The sequence below is a fragment of the Myotis brandtii genome, unplaced genomic scaffold, assembly GCF_000412655.1.
Source record: "Myotis brandtii unplaced genomic scaffold, ASM41265v1 scaffold628, whole genome shotgun sequence".
Lineage (NCBI taxonomy): Eukaryota > Metazoa > Chordata > Mammalia > Chiroptera > Vespertilionidae > Myotis > Myotis brandtii.
The window spans coordinates 283,950-290,023 of record NW_005370403.1 but is presented as its reverse complement, the minus strand read 5'-3'; the positions used below and the strand labels follow the sequence as shown (position 1 = coordinate 290,023).

Below are 6,074 nucleotides of genomic sequence, written 5' to 3'. Positions count from 1 at the left end.
ACCAGGACAAGCACAGGAAACCAGCTCACCCTGATGCGACCCTGGTCCGAGGCTCTGATCTGCAAGGAGCCCAGGGGGGCGGGGGGGGGGGTGTCCATCTCACCGCAGGAGGCCCGGCCCAGCCTGAAGCGCTGGGAACCGCAGCTGCCCTTGGGTTCCCAGTCTTTGGTGAGAGCAGCAGGGAGCTGCCCTACAGACCAGCCAGGGGGCGAGCCTCTGAGCCCCTGGACAGTCCGGGGCCCTTGCCCGGGCCTCCCTCAGCGGAGAAGGTGTTCTCATCATCCTACCTGCTGCCCACGCGGGTGCGTGTTTCAGTCGTGGGCAGCGCCGTGGACGGCGGAGCCACGGAGGAGAGCTGCCACCTGCCAGGGTGTCCCAGATGTGGGGGGGGGGGGGGCTGTTTGCCGGCGGCCGGGGGGGAGCCGCTGTGAGGAGGGAGCCCCCGGGTGTGTCACCTAAAGAGGGGAACCTGCTCCAGCCGCAGTCAGGGGGGCGGTGCCAGAGTCAGAGAGAGATCAGACCCGGCCACACGTCCGAATACGGCGCGGGGATGGCGGGACCTGGGGTGGTCAGGGGTCTGGGACACGCGTGGAAGGTCCGGGTCCCCCAGAGCCGGCCGCCTTGGGGGGAGCTGCCTGGGAGGCTCACCAAACCCCGCGATCCCTCTCGGGCTGTGCTCGCTCCGTGGGAAAGGACCAGAGGGGACAGTGGGGGGAAGCTGGTGTGGTCGTGTCTACGGGGGCCCCGTTTTCATTTCGAGGGGACGTGATTTTGTGGGTGACTCTGTGAGATTAAGAAACATGGGTCTGTATTGCCCTGGTCGGGCGGCTCAGTTGGTTGCGCTTCGTCCCTTGACAGGGTTTGATTTCCTGTCAGGGCGCCTCCCTAGGTTGTGGGTTCGATCCCCGGCTGGGGCACGTCTGGGAGGCAACCGACGGATGTTTCTCTCGCTCTCTTTTCCTCTCTCTGAAATCAATAAAGACACATCCTCGGGTGAGGATTAAAACTAAAACAAAACAAAACCAAACCAAACCAGGTTCTGTGTCTGCTGGCGGGCGGTCCCGCAGAGCCCGGGCCTGGACTGAGCTTCTTCGGCCGCTGGTCGCGGCTCACGCTGGGACCCGTCAGAGCGACTCCGCGTCTCCTGTTTCATAGCAGAGCGATGAGGCACAGCCCTGGGTACAGGTCAGTCACAAGATCAGCGCGTGCTCCGTTCCGGGAAGAGCATTTGGCGACATTGCTGGCCCTGCCCGGCGGGCAGCTCACCCCTGGCATTTGCTGGGTGTGCGTCCTCGCCGCCAGCACCGGCTCCCGCCCCAGCCTGTCCCTGCTGCTCACAAATGCCTCCTCCTCCGTCAGCGTGAAGGAAAGATTCCGGGGGACATGCTGGTCAGCAGTGGAGGGAGGGGGAGGAGCCAGCGCCTGGTTCCAACCTTGGAGAAGACGAGAGAGAGAGAGAGAGAGAGAGAGAGAGAGAGAGAGAGAGAGAGAAGAAACGGTGCCCCATGGCGTCGTTGGCTCCGGGGCTTCTTGTCAGACGGGCGGGTCCTAGAAGGAGGGGACCCGGGACGTTACCCCTGGGAGGGGTCCTCACACCTGGAAGCCAGGTAGCAGCGGCCAGACACACAGTCCTAGGAACCAAGCCGACATAGACCGGAGAGGAGGGCTGACCGAGGGCCCGGGAAGCAGCCCTTGGCCTTCGAGGCCTACGGGGGGCCTGGGACCCACACCAGAAGTTCAACAAGGAAATTTGGTTTGGAAAATGCAAATCGAAAGCAGCTTAAATCGCTGGCAGATCACATGACACATGCCCAGGAAGGCATGGCCTGATTCCCTTCCCAGCTCCCCCTGGGCCGGCAGGGGTGGGCTCGGGCACCGGAGTGGACCCCAGTCACTAAAGAGGAGGACGCTTTCTTTCCCCACCCTCCCTCCTTCTCTTTTTAAATTCCTTATTATGGGCTTTTCAAGCACAAAGTAGAGAGACTGTCACAAGAGTCCTCGTCTACCCATTACTGGGTTCAACAAGTATCTACATGCAGCCCATGGCCTTTCATTCATTCTCTGCTTTCCGTTCATGTCTGCCCCTCCCCCCTTCCATATTGTTTTAAAGCAGCGGTTCTCAACCTTCCTAATGCCGCGACCCTTTCATACAGTTCCTCGTGTTGTGGTGACCCCCAACCATAAAATTATTTTCGTTGCTACTTCATAACTGTAATTTTGCTACGGTGACGAATCGTCATGTAAATATCTGATATGCAGGATGTATTTTCATTGTTACAAATTGAACATAATGAAAGCATAGTGATTAATCACAAAAACAAAATGTCATTATATATGTGTTTTCCGATGGTCTTAGGCGACCCCTGTGAAAGGGTCGTTCGACCCCCAAAGGGGTCGCGACCCACAGGTTGAGAATCGCTGTTTTAAAGCAGATCATCCCATCACTCAATCAGTAATAGCAGTGTATGCATCTCGAAAACATAAGGACTCTTTGTTTGTATGCGTATAATTATCATATTCTGACCACACCTAAAAAACACAATAATTCCTTAATATGAAAGATTGTCTTAGTGTTCAGATAGATCCCTGACTGTCTCATTTTTTCTGTTTTGTTCTTACAGTCACTTTATTTCAATCAGGATCCCAACAGGGACCACAAGTTGCTTTGGGCTGATGTATCTCTCTCTTTTTTTTTTTTTGACTTTCATGTTCTTTATTATTCTCTAAAAGGTAACAAAATATACAGAACAAAGTTTTCCCCTTTTAACTAATGTTACAAACCCATATTATTGCTTATATATAAATATTATATTCTATAGCTGATCATCATTAATCAGGTGTGTGAGCCCAACCATGGAGCCTCTAACTGTTAAACCAGGCGTTTATGTAAACGTGTGTCCTCCTGTGCTGTGTGTCCGGAATGAGCGAGGACGTTGCTGCCTGAGAAAGTCACCGTGGGCATGTGTGTGTGTGTGTGCTTTCGACCAGTTTTCAAGCCTCAAAAACATAAACACAGAGATGCATCCTTCACAGAAATCAAGTACAATCAGTCAATCTGAGCTCATTTCAAATACAGACGGAATATGGCACGGACTGGAGCCGCCGAGGGTGCTGTAATGACACGAGTCACACACGCCAGCACGGAGCTGCCCCTCAGGCGTGCAGTGGCCCTTTCCTTGATTCGATCGGCCCTGCCCCCAGCACAGACAGGAAGTGATTCAATAATAACAACAGTAAAAATCAGGCCGTTTGGCACTATGATACAAATGGGAAGTAACCAGGGAAGCCTCCCGTCCCAGCCCCGGAATCTTCCCGCTGAAACAGCTACTCTCTTTAAAGGAACTGGGTACGAGGAGGGTCTAGATTAGAGAACTACGAATAGAGTTTCAGAGTCTGCGTGCGACCGCGGGGCCCAGGCTCGGGCCGCCCCGCAGTCCCGCGGCCTCACATGGCCTCGAACGCGTCGATGCGCTGCTTGGTGTCGCCCTGCCGGATCCGCAGCGTCTTGTACTCGTCGCGGCCTTGCCTCCTGTTCTCCCTGTGGATGATGTCGTTGTGGGTCCTCTTGTTCTCGTCTCTGGCCTGGGACAGCTCGCTGGACAGAGTCATCAGCTGCTGCTGCAGGTTCTTCTCGGCCTCGGTGACCCGCTTCTGCTCCTGGCGGTCGTCCAGGATGCCCTCGCTGGACAGCTCAGCGCTGCAGCCCGAGTCCTCCGCGCCCTCCCCCTGCAGGTTCTCGCGGACGTGATCGGCCCCCGGCTCGTCCACAGGGGGCGGCGGGGGCGGCGGAGCCATCATCACCAGCTGCAGCTCCTCCTGGGTCTTCACCAGGTCACCCTGGGCTTCCCCGGCCCGGTGCTGCCACTCCTCCGCCTCGTCCTCCCGGCTCTTTCTCTGATCCCCCGTCTCCCGCTCCTCCTCCAGCCACAGGGCCCTCTCGTTCTGGTCCGAGAGCTCTTTCTCGGCCTTCTCCGGCATCACCTGCTCCTCCTCCCTCTCCACGGCCTCTCGCCTCTTCCCCGTTTCCAGCTGCCTCGGGTGCTCCTCCTCGCGGGCCTGGGCCTTCATCTGCTGCACCTCGATGGTGTCGGGCTTCCTGCGGCGCATGTACAGCTCGTGGTTCCCCATGCAGAGCTGCAGGATCCGCTTGTTGATGCGCAGGCGGGGGGCGTAGAAGACAAAGTCAGGCGCCTTCCTGTCCATGAGCTTGATGAAAAACTTCTTCTTATTGAAGGAGATGTTCCTGATCTCACCCCACAGGAAGCCAATCTTTGGGGTCAACTTATGATCTTTCTCGTAAATACTGAGTCCCAGGGCATCCACTCCAAGCCACAGGTCTGTTCCTCTCTTGTTTTTTATCTCAAAATAGTTGATCCCGTACATTTCCAGGTCCTGGGCGGTCTTCAGGTACTCCAGCATGGCGCTGTCTTTGAGCATCCCGCGGTGCTCCGCGTGCCACACCTGGACCCGGTCCTCCCACTGGTCCCTGGTGAGCTTGTGCTGGTCCATGACTCTCTGGGGGATCAGCCGCTCCGAGCTGAGGTACCCGGGCTTGTGCAGGTCTTCGTCGTAGTCTCCGAACTTGGCCTGCGCGGCGTAGGAGCCGAGGAGCACCGCGGTCTCCGGCGGGCAGTAGATCTCACCGCTCAGAATGCCCTCCTTCACTTGGAGGAGGAAGAGCTTCGGCGTGGTGTCTGGATGAGCTCCTCAGGCACATCTTCGGGGTAGAACTTGGCCCTGAACATGAAGTGCAGGGGGTTCTCCTTCCTGACCTTCTGGGCCGACACCTTTTTATCAAGCTTCAACCAGGCGGGACATCCTTTGTTATCTACGTACTGGAGGCCGAAGTACCACACCTCCCGCAGGCCGATCGTCCTCACCACCCGCTCAAAAAGCTGCTTTCCTGTGGCGTCCCGCTGGATGGCAAACTCCAGCTCCGCATCCACGGTGGTGACTCGGACATTGGTCGGCTTCGGCATTTTCGGTTCCGGTGGGGTCTCCTTGATCCTTGGGAAGCGGTGCGACAGCCTCGGACACGGCGGTGGGACGGGGGCTGTGGACGGTGTGCTCCGGTACATGGTAGACTCTGGATACATTGTAGACGCTGGGTAGATGATAGGCGCTGGGTACATTGTAGACGCTGGACACATGGTAGACTCTGGACACATGGTAGGCGCTGGGTACATTGTAGGCGCTGGATACATGGTAGATGCTGGGTACATGGTAGATGCTGGATACATTGTAGATGCTGGGTACATTGTAGACTCTGGGTACATGGTAGGCTCTGGATACATTGTAGACGCTGGATTCATTGTAGATGCTGGGTACATTGTAGACTCTGGGTACATGGTAGGCTCTGGATACATTGTAGACGCTGGATACATGGTAGACGCTGGATACATGGTAGACGCTGGATACATGGTAGACGCTGGATACATGGTAGACGCTGGATACATGGTAGACGCTGGATACATGGTAGACGCTGGATACATGGTAGACGCTGGATACATGGTAGACGCTGGATACATGGTAGACGCTGGATACATGGTAGACGCTGGATACATGGTAGACGCTGGATACATGGTAGACGCTGGATACATGGTAGACGCTGGATACATGGTAGACGCTGGATACATTGTAGGCTCTGGGATACATTGTAGATACTGGACACATTGTAGGCTCTGGGATACATTGTAGACGCTGGATACATTGTAGACGCTGAGATACATTGTAGACGCTGGATACATTGTAGATGCTGGATACTGTTGGGGTCCAACCCCAGCAGGTCTAGGGGTTCCCAAAGGTGTGGATGGAGTTGGCGAAGAAGGAATGACACGGAGGCAGTGTTCAATTGATCAGCAGCCTAACCAGGTTCTGTAGCCAGGTTCTAGCCAGGTTCTGTCTCTATTTCTGCTGTTACATCTGTATTTATACCAGTTGATTTTAATCCTATTCATTCTATTCCAAAGGTTAAGGCGTTTCTTATCTCCATTCCAAGGTTACTTGATTGTTCTATTAAGCTACAAGGAAGTAACTGAAGGAGATTATCCTAAGTAAAGATTATGTAGCTTAAG

At 55.4% G+C, this 6,074-nt stretch overlaps 1 protein-coding gene and 1 pseudogene across 2 annotated transcripts in view; one reads left to right on the top strand and one right to left on the bottom strand.

The window, feature by feature from the left end:
• The window catches only part of LOC106723695 (endochitinase 2-like), a 50,425-nt gene that overhangs the window by 2,369 nt on the left and 41,982 nt on the right, over positions 1-6,074 (top strand). The window lies entirely within an intron of this gene.
• LOC102251075 lies at positions 3,133-5,103 on the bottom strand (annotated as a pseudogene). The gene has a single exon (XR_001359403.1). The product of XR_001359403.1 is annotated as an ezrin pseudogene (transcript).